Source organism: Mercenaria mercenaria, chromosome 14 (assembly GCF_021730395.1).
Source record: "Mercenaria mercenaria strain notata chromosome 14, MADL_Memer_1, whole genome shotgun sequence".
Classification (NCBI taxonomy): Eukaryota; Metazoa; Mollusca; class Bivalvia; order Venerida; family Veneridae; genus Mercenaria; species Mercenaria mercenaria.
This window is the reverse complement of record NC_069374.1, coordinates 4,189,094-4,207,788: the sequence shown is the minus strand read 5'-3', so window position 1 is coordinate 4,207,788 and position 18,695 is coordinate 4,189,094. Positions and strand designations below refer to the sequence as shown.

The 18,695-nt window shown below is 30.8% G+C and overlaps 1 long non-coding RNA gene across 1 annotated transcript; it reads right to left on the bottom strand.

Moving 5' to 3' along the window:
• Positions 1 to 3,930: 3,930 nt before the first annotated feature.
• On the bottom strand, positions 3,931 to 6,119 carry LOC123532964 (uncharacterized). Its single transcript, XR_008366951.1, has 3 exons — positions 6,020 to 6,119; positions 5,360 to 5,417; positions 3,931 to 4,673 (listed from the first exon to the last, which is right to left on the bottom strand). It is a non-coding gene; the product is annotated as an uncharacterized LOC123532964 (long non-coding RNA).
• Positions 6,120 to 18,695: the final 12,576 nt, after the last annotated feature.

Genomic DNA, 18,695 nt, shown 5'->3' with positions numbered 1-18,695 from the left:
GAATTGTAAGAAAAAAAGATCAAAATTTTTTCTTGTTGTAATTTATAGAAATGGCAACCAACTTTAGTCTGAATATCGGTGAAGATATCTCACTTACACTAATAGAAGAACAACTACTAGGATGCAAAATAATATATATTGAAAGGCAAAAGGTAACTAAGAAACAGAAAATTGGAATTGATTTACAGACGGCTCAAACCATGATGGACCTTAGTTGAGAGGTTAATGAAATAGTGAACAAGTAAGTTTCAGTTTTTATAAACGAGCTGACCTTCAATTTTTATATAGTTTCATAAATTTTATTGTTGTATAACTCATGTAAATTTGTTTATGTAATGAAAGAAAAGAAAAATAATATCTTAATTAACTAAAATAAGAATATTCTAATTAAGTTTGATTAATAATAAAGATTTAAGATTGATGATGATGATGAGACAAATATCACTATCATTATTTTCATTTTTTTAGATTTGGGGATGGATGTGTAAGTTTTATCCGATCATATGTAGTCAACAAAGATGTTCATATGAAAATAAGCACATGCGGGTCTTCGATCAACATAGATATTAGAAGATACAGTCTGATCAATGGAAACCTTGTTCCGATGAAAGTCGGGGTTTCAGTGCCAGAAGTGTACTATCAGGACTTCATCAACGGACTCCTGGAAATGATTCAGGTAATGTTATTGAAACTTTCTATGAAGAAAAATGTTTATAACCTGAAACATGTAATTGAACTGAATGATGTTATGATTTTAGTTTAAGACTTTTATTTAGTTTTCTTCTTAAATATTTTGACTAAGATAATTTTACTAACTAAAGTTTGTTGAAATTAAGACGATACATATAAATATAATTTATGGTAATTGTTTTCCTTTTATCATTGCAGGAAGCAGAATAATATTAACAGAGGAAATGACTCGCCAAAGACAACATGTATTTTCTTGTAAAAATGTTGTATAAATAAAATATATCATTTTCATTACACCGTCTTGAGTTGTGACAAAACAATTTTCATGTTGATAATAAATATCTCAAATGGATGGTACCAAGAGCTCAAATCAAAGTTATTCTATAAGTGAAGGTTTTGACTCCTAATCACTCAATCACTGAAACATTCAGTCTACTATATAGATTATTTATCCCCAGTCTCTGTCCTAGACAAACAGCATAGCTGTCATACCAACTATTTTATAATTGATGGTATGTTTCATTGACATGAATGAAAAAACACAAAGGATCAAATCACCTAACCATCATTCCTGTGAAGTAGTAGTACTACTATCTATCCGCAAATCACCAACCTTTCTACATTAAGAGTATATGATCAGTGGTTGATGATTAATGTGATATAGATACCTGTATTACATTAATGATTGTTGGTTTTGTTTTGTGTTGGGTTTCAGTATTTCAGTCATGTAACAACGGATAGTTAACCTAACCAGTGTTTTGGATTCTGTACCAGTACTAACCCTGTTCTCCACAAGTAACTATCAACTTCCCCACACGAATCAGAGGTGGAGGGTGAATGAATTGAAACACAATGTTCCTCTACAAATCACTGCGGAGAACATGCTCCACCCCTGTATCGAACTCACGTCCTCGCAGTCTATAGACCGAGCACTGTACCTACTGAGTTAGGTAGGTTAGCTTAATATATGTGACAACCGACACAGCTAAACTGTTTCCTTGAATTCAAACAGTGTTCTGATGGAGAATATTTAAAAAAAAAAAAGAGTAAAGTATTCTAACAAAAAACATTTTTATTTAAACATCTACATAGAGTTAACAAAAATAAAACATAAAAAATATTTGTTTACTTACATTGGAATATACAGTAAATTACAATTGATATCTTGGTGTTTAAATTAAAATGTTTTTACTATAGGTTATAAAAACTAAAACAAACTAGAACTGATAGTTCGCGTCTTCATAATTTCCTTCAGAGATCCTGAAAAATATATTATGTTTTCTAATTTACTGCATCATCACAATATTACACTCCCTAAGAAAAATAATAAATAGCTGTACTGAATATAATGTAAGTGTTAGAAGATTATAACACTGGTTTAAGAATGGAATGGTAGAAAAAACATGTGTTTAAATAAGCTGAGATATTGTTAGTTTTAAAATTGTGAACATGACATGATTTATTACACAAGAACAGTGGTAACATTAAAAGTCTTTGACAAATGAAGAATGAAGAACTTCAAATAATCAACACAACATATTTATGATACTGGTTTAAGAATGAAATGGTGGAAAAAGATGTACTTATTTAAGCTGAGGTAGTGTTAAGTTTTAAAAATATGAATATGATATGTTATATTACACATGAAGTGACCTTGCATTACAAAAGTATTTGTCAAACAAGAACTTTCAATAATCAACAAAACACAGCAAAAAATTCAATATTTATCTTAAGGTAGTCGAATCGCAACAATAATATTTAATAAAAATTATATCTGTTTGGTATACTGTAATCTTTAAGATGACAGAGTTTCATACAGTATATTACACTTTTTATCATCTTTTACTGTGACAGTGTAGGTTTATTGGGAAATTTAACTCTCCATTATGGGTTCACTACCTTAAGAATGAATACTGCTAGCAAAACAAATTTTATAGTCTCAGGAAAACTCTTAAAAAAAAATGTTTACATTCAACGCGTTCTGGTGATATATACAGAGTATTTTAAACAATATTGTCAAAAATCACTTGGTTTTGGTTCAACTTTTCACAGAGAACTGAATCTAATAAAAATGTGCATAGCTCATGAATTGTTCTAGTGTTGTAAGAACTAAACAAAAAAACCTGTTCTTATTAACATCATTATATTTACAGTGTTCCTGAGACTTTAAGTAACAACAATACCTTACTTGTCTAAGCTACATTGCACTATAATACTAAAGAATTGACTAGAAATTGTAAATGTTTTAAACATTAGACATTAGCAAAAATAGATCCAATGTAGGTTTACTGAACTCTTCATTATAGGACCACTATCTTAAGTATGAATACTGTTAGCATAATAAATTATAAAGTCTTGGGGGAAAAAATCATGAAGCAAAGGAGTAAGTTGGGTTTTACGGCGAATCGACACAAGAAGGTCATATTCGTCAAGATAAAACAAAGGAATCTAAAAAAGAAAAACGGACGTTGATACTCAATATGTTGTGGTGATATATGCAGAGTATTTTTTAAAATGATTTTGTCAAAAAGAAAAATAAATTTTTGTTTCAATTTTTCTCAGAGAACTGAATCTAATACAAAAAAGGACACAACTCATGAATTGTTCTTGTGTTGTAAGAACTTAACAAAAAAAACTAGCATTTTCTACATCATTACATTTACAGTGTTCTCGAGACTTTAAGTAACAACATTAACTTGTTCATCTAAACTACACTACACATGCTACAAGACTAACAACAAGAGTTCGTAAATGTATTGAACATTAGAAACTAGCAAAAATAGACTATAAGAAATAATCTCGAGCTCCTATAGTTCATTTTATTTAACCTGGCAGGCGGAGTTTCGTGATGGTTAATTGTATTTTTGTGTAGGCTATGTAGTGTACACACAATTGAGTTAGTGTTGAATTTCAGTCGTTGGGATACTGAATGTAACGATACTGAATGTGACGGAATTAAACAAAAAAGTTACTCTACCTATTTTGCTTGAATTTGGGATGACTTCAATTTGTCTAAGTAAGAGGTTAACTCCTTCCCACGTGATGAATTAAAATGCACTATTTAAAACGCACTATTGTCCTTAATATTTGAATAACATGTAAAAATGTAAATTATCTTAATCATAAACAAATGTTAGTAAAAATAGACTATATTCTAAAAGAAACAACTATAAAAATATTAATTTTGGACACTATTATAATCTCAAACTCATATTCTAACAATATATAAAAAAACTAGAGCCCTGTCTACCTTCCAAAAATTATCATAATATCTGACATTGTATAGTTAATCATTTTCCAAATAACCGAGTTAAAATGTATTGTCAAAACTTTTCATATATTAGACACCAATGAATGCAAAACAGAGGTGACTCAGGTCAGAAGTTATATTATCAAAAATTTTATAGGAATCCTCTTATCACTCTCAAATTAACTATTTTTTTTCATTTTAAGCTATTGTAGACAAGTTAGGAATAGGATTTTTGTATTTTGATCAAATTAACTTTTAAATTGTGTTATGATATAAAACCAGTTTACCAGACCTACAATGAAAATGTAAAGCAATGAAAATAAGATATCTGGTTGCGTTATCCTTATACATGATCCAGATTGTCTTTTGAAATTACTTTTCTGTTACTTTACACACCTGTCTTCTCATCTTCTTGGTCTCAAGTTATAATTATGTCTGTTCATATTTGCATTTATAATTCTTCTCAAATTCAACCTTCCTCCATTATTTCTATTCACTCCCCCTCTTCTTCTTGTCATCAATAATCGTAGTAGAAACACTGTAAAAAGATAATCAAATCAGACCTCTGTCCTATTCTGCTTTTGACGACTTACTTCTGCTCGTCTTGTACACATCCGTTCAGAGAATGAAAGACCAGAAAATGTTGATCTATAAACTGACTGTTGATATCTCTGTTCTAGCAGTCTAACTATTTTTGTTTTAATCCAAGAAAGCAAGATTACTACGAGGAGAACTACAAATAAATAAATAAATAGATTTACCAATTAGCTAACATCAATGATATAATTTTAATTACCTCCATTTGCAAGTTTATATGAGGTTGTACATTTGCTCTTTTCCTTATTATGAAGAACAATACAACCACAAAACCGGTCAAAGAAAAAGCTAAAAGAATTAAATAAATGAGTTAGACTTTGGAAATATTCTCCACATAATCTTAAATTAATACATAAAATGTTAATACAGATGTGTGAGTCACATATTTAACCGGAATCTGCTTAAAAAATCGGAATATACAGGAATACACTTTCCATAACCGGAATACACCTGTATTTTTTAAATTATAAATATTTTTGAAGGTGTTTTGATAGGATTCAATCATAAATAATATAAATAATTAATTTTCGAAAGGAAAATAAAATACATTCACCCAAAAAGGTATTATACGCTATTGAAATTCTGCGAACGCACAGGAAATTTGCATTACGGAAATACACCCATATTTCTTAAATAAATAGTATTTTTGTAGGATTTTTTAATAATTCAATCATATATAACATAAAAATTAATTTACGAAAGTAAAGTAAAATATAATCATGCAGAAAGATTTTAGTATCAGTCAATAATACTGGTACATATTTATTGAAATTTTACATCAATCACAATTACTAGCAATTAATACAGGCGAAAAACCCTTACCTGACAAGACTGTAGTAACAATTACCAACACCTGCATCTTAGTAGAACTTTGAGGTGACTGAAAAAACAAACAACAAAACAATGTTAGTTAGAAGGGAAACTTTAAAATAAATTTTGTGACAATTACACTTGCAGGATTTACAACACTAATAACACAAAACAATTAAAAAATTAAAAATATATGAACTCATGTAAGTTAAACAAAAACACGTATATAGTCGAACCCAAGCTATAAGTCCAACCACTGAATGAAGACTAAAGCTACAAAAAATGTCTCAAAAGACCGTAATTTTCTCTTTGGTTTGACAATTAACAATGTGACAATAAACAGTGTGAATTTACCAATTTGTGGGACCGTTTGTCATCAACGATCACTTTTTTCTTTTTTCAAAGGTGGTTTTTATACAGGCTTGATCTTTTTTATAAAATTTCAGATAGTTTCATAGCTGAAAGCAGTTATTACATAACATACTATATTGATTTCAGTTCAGTCTGAGTTGGTTATATAAAATTACTTGTTCATTCTACCAACTCACAATATATTCACATTTCTGTATAAATCAGCGAAATTTTATATTAAAAATTCACTTGTCAATCCATGCTTACAAAAAAATACTGACTAATATGAAAACTTAATTTACAACCCAAAAATGAATATACCTCTGTCTGGTGTTTTCTTTTTTCTATAATAATTGTGGCAGATGCAAATATTTTGTCGTAGGTGGATGAGCTGGTCTCAAAGTCGACTGTAGAAGTCATCTGTAATAGAAAATTAAAATTTTACATTATTTCTACAAATCGACATAAAGAAAAATTAAGGTTTCCAGTTGATGAAGATGATATATTTTAAAAAGGTCATAACAAGTTTACGAATTGACACAACAAAATTTCGGAACATCAGATTCTTTTATTTAAGATTGGTTCAAGTGAGAAAATTCTCCACCCCTTCAAGTTCTGTAGTAAACACTTAGTATTATACCTTTGAATTAACGAGTTACAGTATAAAACAAGACAAACATACCAATTCCTGACATTTCTGAAATTGAATTTGCAATTAAATCAGACAAAGGAGTGTTGGCAAGTTATTTATCCAAACCTCTTACTTTAGTTCTTCATTTAGTTCTAGAATTATACCGAAGGATATATTAACTTTAAAAGCATAATCAATATTTGTATAAATTTCTTCAATCTGTTGCATAACATCTTCAACAGATAAACTATTTGTTACAGGAAAATTAAATCTTACTTCGTTAGTAAGTTCGGTTTGTCTTTGTTTTAAAATTAAATGTTTGTGTTGGTTATACACTAATTTCAAATCGTCATCGATTGTTCCATCTTCTTTAATCCATGGAGGTAAATCAGAATTATTACCCCATGGAAGGTTCTGAAAAGACTCTTTGTTTCCCTCAGACTGATAATGATCTAAAACACGATGATTGTAAAGATCAGTATGAGAGGGAAATGATTTGTTGCAGTTGCGACAATACAGTCTTCTCGGTTTCTTATCATTCTTTTCTCGATCCTTTCCATTTTGTCCGCTTGAACTCGGCAAAACATGTCCAGTAACATTTTGATGTTGTACTAGTTCGTTTACAGATGAAAAGTCCTCTTTACAACCTGAGCAAGTAAACACGACTTTCTTCTTACTCTCATCTGAAATAGTGCTACTAGGAGTGGCCTTACTTGTAGTTAGACATTTCTTTTCATGTCTTAATCTATTAGTATAGAGTGAAAAGTTTTTGCCACATTTTTTACAAGCAGTTTCTAAGCTTTACTTCTCCACACTTTTTCTCGTGTTCTTTTCTCGTATATTTAGAGTAAAACGACTTCTTACATTTTACACATTCATTTTCAGACGTCTGATTTTTTGCTTGCCTGAAAATAGAATATAATATTAGGATAGATCTCGTTTCAAAATTCATGGTAAATCTTCACAGAAATTTATAAAAAAACAACATCTGAAAGAAATACAACAACGCTCAAATATTCCAAAATTGAACACAATTTTTTTTTGTCATAGTTTAATTGATTAAATATAAAATATTTATTATTAACTTCATATATCTCTTATTATTTCAATAAGTAGAACGAAAATAATACTTACGAAGTTGTATTTGTTGTACATTCGTGTATATTATACTCCTCTGGTGTGTTAAAACTTTTTTCACAATTTAAACAATATAAGTCCATTTTAATCAGTTGATTAATTTACTAATTAAATTTCTGATTAAAATTATGGTTCTGAACTTGACGTATGCTAGGTTGTCTTAAATTCCGTTTATTAATAGATTATTTATATTTTCTACATACTCTGGTTGAAATAAGTAACATACTGTGTTATACCATTCAACAGTATGCAGATAATCAGATAACACTCATATGTACGGTCTGCAAAACTTATTTTCCCTGAGGGATATATAAACTCGCTTTTACATCTATAGTAAGTCTTATCAAGTTGAATATCAAATGATCAATTTTGTACAAAATATGATCTTCCCCTATTATACATGTTTGTTATTCACTACTGCGGATATCTGAAAACTGAGCAAATAGAAAGTTATTTACAGAACACTCCAGTTCACATTCTTCTATTCATTAGGTCTTACTTCCCAGCTTCAAGTTGGTTTCAAATTTTACAAAGAATTATAAAAAATAAAGACCCAAATTTTTATTTGTTATTATTATAGAAATGGCAAGCAACTTTACCCTCAGCATTGGCGAAGATATTGCTCTAAGTTTAGTAGAGGAACAACTGCTTGATTGTAAAATCATTTACATTGAAAGACAAAGGGTTACAAAAAACATAAGATTGGTATTGACATCCAAACAGCGCAGGCGGTGGTTGGTTTAAGTGGGGAGGTGTACGAAATAGTCAGCAAGTAAGTTTCAGTTTTATAAGTGTGTTGTCCTTATATTTTTTATAGAATTGGTTTTCATAAATTTTATTGTTGTATAACACATGTATATCTGTTTTTATGTAATGAAAGAAAAGAAAAATAATAATATCTTAATTAACTAAAATAAGAATATTCTAATTAACTTTGATAAATGATAAAGATTTAAGAATGATGATGAGACAAATATCACTATTATTATCTTTGTAGATTTGGAGATGGAACTGTTAGTTTAACAAGAACTTATCTTCTAAACAAAGATGTGAACATGAAAGTGAGTACATGCGGTTCAACCATAAACATCGACATAAGAAGGTATTGCCTGATTGATGGAAACCACTGTGCGATGAAGGTTGGGGTTTCGGTGCTCGGGCTATATTATCAGGATTTTGATAGTGGACTCTTGGAAATGATTCAGGTAATGTTATTGAAACTTTCTATGAAGAAAAATATTTTATTACCTGAAACAAGTAATTGAACTGAATGTTGTTAAGATTTTAGTTAAGACTTTTATTTAGTTTTCTTCTTTAATATGTTGAAGAGAGAATTTTACTAACTTAAGTTTGTTAAAATTAAGGTAATATATTTATGATATAATTTAAGGTAATTGTTTTCCTTTTATCATTGCAGGAAGCTGAATAATTTTAACCGAGGAAATGATAAGAGACAACATGTATCACTAAAACAAGAATATTTCCTTGTAAAATTTATTGAACAAATAAAATATATTATTTTCATTACTTTGCGTTGAGTTGTGACAAAACAATTTTCATGTTGACAATGAATTATTTATATTCACTGACAAATATCTCAAATAGATGGTATCAAGAGCTCAAATCAAAGTTATTCTATTAGTGAGGGTTTAGACTCCTAACCACTCAATCACTGAAACATTAAGTCTACTATATAGATTATTTATCCCCAGTCTCTGTCCTAGACAATCATCATAGCTCCCATACCAACTATTTTATAACTGATTGTATGATTCATTGACACGAATGGAAACACAGAGGATCGAATCAACCTAACCGTCGTTCCTGTGAAGTAGCAGTACTATACGTCTATCCATAAGAAATCACTTTCCTACATAAAGAGTCAATGCTTAGCAGCTGGTGTTTAATACACGACTAGTGTATTATTATTATCATATAAATACCTGTATTACATTGATGATGATTGTTGAAGAAAAGGGTTAGCTTAATATATGTGACAACTGACACAGGTAAACTGTATACCTGAATTCAAACCAGTGCTCTAATGGAGAATATTAAAAAGTGAAATATTCTGACAAAAACATATTTTTATTTAAACATCTACATGAAGTTAACAAAAATAAAACATAATAATATTACATTGTTTACTTACATGGAAATATACAGTATATTACAACTGATATCTTGGTATTTAAACTAAAATGTTTTCACTATAGGTTATTAGAACTAAAAATACTGGAACTGATAGTTTGTGTCTTCATAATTTCTTTCAGAGGTCCTGAAAATATATATTTATGTTTTCTTATTTATTTCATTATCACAATATTAAACTTCCTGAGAAAATTAATATATAGCTGTACTGAACATAATGAAAGTGACAGAAGATTATAATACTGGTTTAAGAATGGATGGTGGAAAACATGTTCTTAATTAAACTGAGGTAGTGTTAGTTTTAAAAATATGAACATGATATGATATATTACACAAGGGCTGACTTTACGTTAAAAAGTATTTGTCAGACGAAGAACTGAAAATAATCAACTCAACATGGCAAAAAATCATTATTTATCTTAAGGCAGTGGATCCGTAATAGTAATGTTTAGAAAATTACATTTGTTTGGTATAATCTTAAAGATGACCAAGTTTCACATTGTATTGTACATTTTAAACATCTTTTACCGTGTCGTTTCTTGTAAATTTTGTATAATTTATGGTATTTTCTCAAGCCCAAGTAGAGGAAAATTCCAATGCGATGGCTACTATCCAAAACGTTTGCAAATAATTAATAACATCATTAATTTTGATAAAAGAAACATCAAAGTATTGTTAAACTATTATACAACACAAAATAAAACTGTAAGAATTATTTTATCTATGGTGCCTGTATAAACAGATTCAACTAGACAGCAATGTAACTCCAACGTTGACGAAATTAAGGTCAAATCCTGTGAGTCTACATAGAATTTTGCTCAATATACTCAAAAATAACATTGGGGTAGAAGTAAACCCTACCTGTATTTCTTTCTAAATATATAATCTAAAGAATGAAGGCAAAAAAAGGACAACTTTTACCGCGTGTATTTCAGTATCTTTCAAGATATTTCACTCTTACCCCCTGATTCAACCCCCTGAAAATTGCAGCCAAGGTAGGTTTATTGCGGGAATTGAATATTCCATTATAAGACCACTACCTTAAGTATGAATACTGTTAGCATAACAAATTTTAAAGTCTCAGGAAAAATCTTAAAAAGAAACCGAGTTTTACTGGAATCCAAAAAAGAAAAGAATTTTTGCATTCAATGCGTTGTGGTGATATATACAGATCAATTAAACAATATTGTCAAAAAATAAAAATTGGTTTTGTTTCAACTTTTCACAGAGAACTGAATCTAATACAAAAAGAACATAGCTCGATATTGTTCTAGTGTTAGAAGACCTTAACAAAAACTGCTATTTTCTACATCATTACATTTACAGTGTTCCTGAGACTTTAAGTGACAACATTACCTTGTTCATCTAAGCTACATTGCACTACAAGACTAGAAAATAGACTAGAATTCACAAATGTATTGAACATTAGCGAAAAAATAGACTATAAGAAACAACTATAAAATACAAACTTTGAACACATATTATAATCTCAAACTCCTATTCAAACAACATGCGAAAAATGTTAATTACCTTTTATCATAAACGAATATTAGCAAAAATAGACTATAAGAAACAACTTTAAAAATATAAACTTTGAACACATATCATAATCTCAAACTCGTATTCCAACAACATAAAAAACTAGAGCGCTGTCTAGCAGGGTTTATGCTCGACCTCCACCCACCATAAATCAACAAATCTTTTTTCCTGAGAAATATTTGAGATCAGTTAAAAAGAAAAAAATCATCCTTAATATCATCATGTAAAATCGTATGAAGAATACTTATTCTTAGTATGAAAATAACAACAACCAGTGTTGATTTTTTAAGGCTCTACCCTGTCACTTGTTTTTAACTACTTCGTTAAACTTCAGTCTCATTAGAAAGGTATTAGATTTTTGATCCAGAGATATAGGAAGTTCTTCATCTCATAACAATTTTTTCATCTTTGTTGTTGTCTTAGATTAAATCAATAACAGTGTAAAGTTAAAGTGAGTTGTTTATCTCAGTTCATCTTCGTCGTGGTCTAAGATTGTATCGTCTGTTTTGAAGCCCTCCATTTATGATATTTCTCAATTCTCTCCAACCATGGTTATTATTTCTATACATCCTTCTTCTTCTTTCAATCAGGAAACACAATAAAGTGACTGTGAAAATAAAATAAATTAAACTTCAGAGTCTCTGTTCTGTTGACATGTTGCTCTTGCTCGTCTTGCTCTCATCCTCTCTGAATAAGACAATCCTGTGAAAAATGATCTTATAACTTTTTGCTAATATCTTTGTTCTAGCCATCTACTCTCTTTGAGCTTAAGCCATGAGAGGGTGATAATTAGCAGGATAACTAAAATAAAAATATCTAGTTTCAGTATTATGATACTGTTTTACCTGCATTTCTGTGTTAAAATGAGGACCAACGTTTGATCTTTTCCACATCATAAAAACTAATACTGAAAATAGAAAGACTGAAATTATCAAAGCTTGAATCTTGCCACTGGTAGAGTATGTTGCACTCTGTAACACCAATTATATATGGATAAATAATGTTGCAGAATAAAACTCAAGAAAGAAATAAAAAAAAACTAATAATGAACAAGAAATGAATGTGATATATGTAGCGAACCCCTTAGTCGAGCGGTTACGAGGTGGCTCTATAAGAGGTGCTACACGAGTTCGGCTGGGCCCGATGGGGGCAAACATAGAATATGGACAGATTCAAATTATTTTATAAGATATAACGGAGGTGATATTAACTTAGACAGAACTTTTATTAACCATGTTAACAGTGCAAACTATGCAATATACAACTCAGTAATTCATAAATGACATTAGTTATACATGTTAATATATAGATATATATCAGTTCACAATATTCTTGCTCTGCACCTTGGTTTAATCACTGTTAACTTTTAGCCTTCACACACTGTGGATTATATTGAATTTCTACTTCATAACTACATTATCGAAGTATGCTGTAATCGTGTGTGCTTGAATGTGACATACTTATCTGGCAGTAACGGCAACGAAGCTAAACTGTTATCTTGTTTTAAATACATGTACATTCACACTGATGGTATGAACATGTTTTGCATCATTATCGTATCTGGCCCTGTTTTGATTAATACGGCAGGTACACACTTACTGCAATGAAAACAGGGCTTAAAGAAAAGACGTTTGAAAGTTTTGAAGTTTTTTCATTTTATAATCGGAAGAAAAAGTCAGTTCTCAATAGTATGCAATTTAATTTTACAGATGGTCGAATAGAAGTGCCAGCGCTTAGATGTTTGCATGGATTTATACACAGATTTCGTGTGTACTAGTTTTGTCCATTGTGCAATTCTGTTACTCAGTGTATGTAGCTATATTATTTTTATTTTGTTTCTCGTGATGATATAAAACTGAATGCCGGACAAAGGAGGTATTTAATGTTTGATTATCTTTTCATGTTTTATATACAAAGACATTTCAACAAATGGTAACATAATTTTTGATAAAAGGATTAAAGGGAACTGAGTCCCTTCTCTTTCAAACTAAATGACAGAACAAACTGCACCAAAGCGCAAACGCAAACCCCAAATGCGAACACATATAAATGACTTCATATACATATGTGTTCTCTATCCTGTAACGAACAAAAATTGGTCATGAAACAAACTTGACCCTCGCATACTCTATTAATCATCAAACCCCAGCTTCAATTTGCATTCGTAGTGCTTTGCATAGATAATTTCGCTAAAGTTTAAAGATAACCAAGATTCATGTTATATATTTCTATACTCAAATATTGAATTCATAACATTGTTTGTTCTATATGTTTGCGTTATATCTTGTCATCGATTACGAAATTTAGACAAAGATGCATATGTATAACAAGGTTCATCCTACATCGATCCTGCACAAATTATGAAAATTCAAGCTATAAAAGGTGTCTTTCCCTTGGGCTATACATCATGACATGCAGTGACAGGGGATATATTTAGACTACTTTTCATTGGATAGCGATAGCGGTTGTCAATAACTCGAGTATGGTAAGATTTAAATATAGACAGAAATTTATTGGCTATCCGCTCAAATGGTCTGAGTGCTTTCTAGCCCTTATCTCTGTTGAGTATATTAAAAATTTACTTCAGAACTGCAGTATATTGTATAATGTGTTAATAGATAGAACTACATTGACTACATCAACACTAATCATCCCGACTACCATGTCTTGGTTACAGCAGGATGTGTCTTGTCTCCGCAACATCGAAATGACACCACAGCTAGCATGTCTTGGGTAAAGCAGGATATGTCTTATCAATGTGAACAAAAAGGTTTACGCAACATTGATACTGGCACCCAAACTAGCTTGGCTTGGGTATAGCAGGATGTTTCTTACCAATTCGTACCAAAGGATTCAACAACATGGATAATGATATTCCAACTAGCACGTCTTGGGTAAAGCAGAATGTATCTTGTTAATTTGTACCAAAGGTTTCAGTAATATCGAGAATGACACGCCCACTAAAATGTCTTGGGTACAGCAAGATGTATCTGGTCAACGTGTATCAAAGGGTTCCGCAACATCGTTAATGACACCCAAACTAGCATGTCTTTGGTACAGCAGGATGTAGCATGTCTTGGGTACATCAGTATGTGTCTTATCAATTTGTACTAAAGTATTCTGAAACAATGACAATTTCCCATGTTGCCTTGGCTACGAGATACAGCGTCGGATCAATGTGTACCCATAGGTACCCAAAGATCGGTAACGACCGCATCCAAAGCTGTCATATCACTATCAGCGTTATCAAATATATATAATACAAGTTATGCACAAACGTTCAAACTACTGAAAAGAATCGGGTCATCTTTGGAGGTAAGGCGCAGAGGAAAGCAACTGAATAACTCTCGGAAACTTCTCAATAAGCTTCAATGGGGGTCATTAATGTGATTACCAATGTGGATGATAATAGTCTGGAAAGTGAAAAAGAAAATAAAATGTTTCTTCTTTTATTTATTAAGTCATATATTTTTTATACCAAAATATACGTATCTAGAAAATAACAACTAGAAATTACTTTTAAGGTTAATGTTAAAGAATATAATCAAAACTGTTAACGTATTGTTTTAGCAAAAGGATATGTATTTAATACAACTGTAGCATGGCAGAACCAATGCAATGTTTTTTTAAGAGTGTTAACCGAATTTTACAGAACGTTTAATTGATAAAATGCTAACATATATTCTATAAATGCCTATCAGTTAAAATTTTTATCACTATAAACTAAGCTAATTGTCCTAATTGTGTTGCTCTTCAAATGTCTAAAGAAATATTTAAGCTATGAAGTGTTGCTCCTGAAATGTAAAAAGAGATGTTTAGCTACGGAGTGCTTCTCTTGGTGTGCATACAAACATAATCAAATAAAATAAATGGAAACTCCACAGGTCGCTCAACACGACAAAAACGAAAATGCTGCAGGCTCGATTTGACTGAGCCTGTTCATGGACGGTAGTGGAAATGGATGCTACAGCCCACGCCCTCTAGCTCTGAGTAAAGCAGAAGTTAACATTTACACATGCTACAAGTATACAAATAATTTAGACACATCCACAGATGTGTTCATACGGCGGTGCACATGGAACTTTCAATGAAACACTTGCATGTGATTTCATGAAATTTTCACTTGATCTGTATAAAATAAATTTTAGCTAATATGAAGTGTTTCTCTTGATTTGTATACAAATATATTTCAGCTATGTTGCTCTTGGTATGTATAAAATAAAAATTAGCTTTGAATAGCTGCTCTTGGTATGTATAGAATAAATCTTAGCTTTGAAGAGTTGCTCTTGGTATGTATAAACTAAATTTTAGCTTTGAAGAGTTGCTCTTGGTATGTATAAACTAAATTTTAGCTTTTAATAGCTGCTCTTAGTATGTATAAACTAAATTTTAGCTTTGAATAGCTGCTCTTGGTATGTATTAAATAAATTTTGGCTTTGAAGAGTTGCTCTTGGTATGTATAAACTAAAGTTTTGCTTTGAATAGCTGCTCGTGGTATGTATAAACTAAATTTTAGCTTTGAATAGCTGCTCTTGGTATGGATAAGATAAATTTTAGTTTTGAAGTGTTGATCTCTGTATGTATAAAATAAATGTTAGCTTGTATGAAGTGTTGCTCTTGGTGTGTTTAAAATCAATTTGAGCTAAAATTATGTTTAGCTCTTGGTATGTACATATAATTTAGCTGATATGAAGTGTTGCTCTTGATTTGTATACAAATATAATTTAGGTACATAAATGAGGTTGGTTTCGCTCTTGGTATGTACAAAAATAAAATTTAGCACTGAAGTGTTGCTCTTGATTTATACAAATATATTTAAGCTATGATGTTTTGCGCTTGATATATATACAAACATATTTTAGCAATTAAGTGTATAAAGAGGACATGGAGCTAAGATAAAGTTGTGTTTAAATTAATATTCTTCGATCCTATATAAGACTTCTTGTTTTGTAACCAGTGATACCAAACGTATACTTGTAACAACCTCTCCATTTTAATTAATTTGTTTAATATACTACGTAGAAAGACCTGCCAGCAATAGCTTTCACACTGCTCTGATTAAAAGTAACTTGAAATATTCTACCATTCCGAAACAAAAGACAAAACAAACAGCGTCAAACTTGCATCAGCATGCAAAACCCAAAAAGCAAACCAGGATAACGAGAAAAGCAAATCAGCGATAAATAACCATAGATGCATCGACAGACATTTTCCATCCTTTGCACAGCCGAATTGTCATGAAACAACAACATTTATAATTAATTTCTAATTAATAGACACTCGCATGCTCAGTTAAACAGCAAGACCAGCTCTGATCTTGTAACATGGATGATGGCAGAAAAGATCCATGTAATATATTTAACATATTCAAACATTAACTCTTTAACGGTGTTTCATTTATATACGGTTGCTCTACATTTTGTACATATAGAAGAATATGTATGTGTATGATACACATCTATTCTCAACCGATCCTGTATAAGCAATGAAAATTCAAACTGACAATCGTCTTGCCCTTGGGATATAAAGGCTGTCATGCAGTGACAGAAGATATATTTAGACCAATTTTCATTGGATGACGAAAGCAGTTGTCAATAACTCGAACGTCTGGTTAAATCTAAATATAGACATAAATTCATTCGTTGTTTATAGCCTTCTTACTCTGAGGATTATTTTAAACGTTTCCTTCAAATTATTATCGCACGAATAAAAGTCAGCACTTCGTTTAGATAAATGACTGTACTGTAAAATTAGAACTGTCGCGAGAGATTTTCCGCAAAATTCGGTGTCTAATCGTTTCTGCGAAAGAGAAATGGTCGTGGAAGTGTTTTAATTTGTTATAAAATCACCAATTTCTTACAATATGGCCATATATTGCGAATATTCTAACTTCACAGTTCAAATACACAAAATATTTCGTTTGAACAAAACACTTCATTCATTATCTTCAGTAGCGTGATCCCACTCGACCTGGCAATACATCGCAATAGTCTTTCAGTATTTTAATTCCCAAATTTTCACGAAAATTTACCGTGACTTATTACTGAAACGGACGCGCAAATACAGTAGTACTAAAGACACATTACTTAACATTGAATTAGATTATGCACCATCTAATGAACAATATGTTTTTTTCGATAGTTTTGTCTCACACAAGTTTTATCCCCTTTCGTATTATCCTCTGTCATCATGTATTGAAGTTTTACATAATGCAGCATGATGTTTTTGTAAATATGCACTTATTACTAAATGAAGCTATCTAATTATTTCATTGTAATTCTTCGTTTTGAGAAATAATATACATGTATATATTGTAATGCATCGTTTTGGACAGCTGAAAAGTTTTATGTATGATGTGGAGTGTTGCCAATATTACTTTAGCAACGTAACATGCAGCCAAGTCAAATAATAACAGACTCGGTTTGATTGAGTCTGTTCACGACAAGTAATGAAATATTCAACACCTATTACGCTTAAATGGAACTTTATTGTGCAGATAGATTAAATGTATTTCATGGACACAAAAGATCAGAGAATGTAGCAGCAGCTTTAATAAAGTTTAATACAGTTTGCATTTCATCAATGCTAGAATAAGATATGATTGTGGTGCAATGTAAGCGATGCACAAACATACAAGATTTCGGTTTCTTTTGTATCAGACAATCGAGAAAAAAAAATTATTGAATGGCTCGCCGGTCTATAGTCAAAATTTGAACGGCACGTCGGTCTATAGTCAAAATTATTGTCCGATGTCTAAACTGTCTTATTACTGACACTGGAAATCAAAATTTGATTACAAAAGTCGTAAACATTCTTCATTTTTCGCCCATTTGATTTTAATGGACTGTATACCAGTAAAGAGCAGTAACTAGTGCACGGCGTTCTTTAAATAATGAATCATATTTCAGTGTATATATGCTAGCTATCCGGGTCCTATTCCATGTAACTGTAATCCGAAGTAGTTTTCAGTGTCAAATGAGTACTTAAATTAGTACAATTTCCAACAGTTCCGGTCCAGCCTGAATGTTGGGTAGTAAATGGTAAACCTGTAGTCGACCAGGATCGTATTAAGTTGTTCTATCAATTCGAGGTGGGAACTTTCGACTACATACGTTTTTCTGTTCTTACTTTGTTCTGTGCGCATTACCACGTACTGTAAAATCATTTATTTTGGGGTCAGTCGCGATTTTAACAAAAAATACTATTTAAAGCGAATACGAATACGAATACGTTGAAATCAAATTGTAAAACAAGGTTAAACAGAAAAATTGCCTTTTTGTCGGGACTTAATTTTGCGGCTGAACACAACCAAGAACACCATAAAAATTAGTTCCAAACGAGTTTAAATGATTTCACAGTAAACGTTTCATATATTAATTATGCTCAGATTAATAACAAAATATACTTCCGGTACATTGTTTTTGTACATATTTATACTGAATTCAGTTGCATGTTTCAAAAATGGAAATTTTATTAAGGAGACTAAAACTTTAAGACATAAACCTATCACAGTCTTTATGAAAACAAAATGTATGGCAT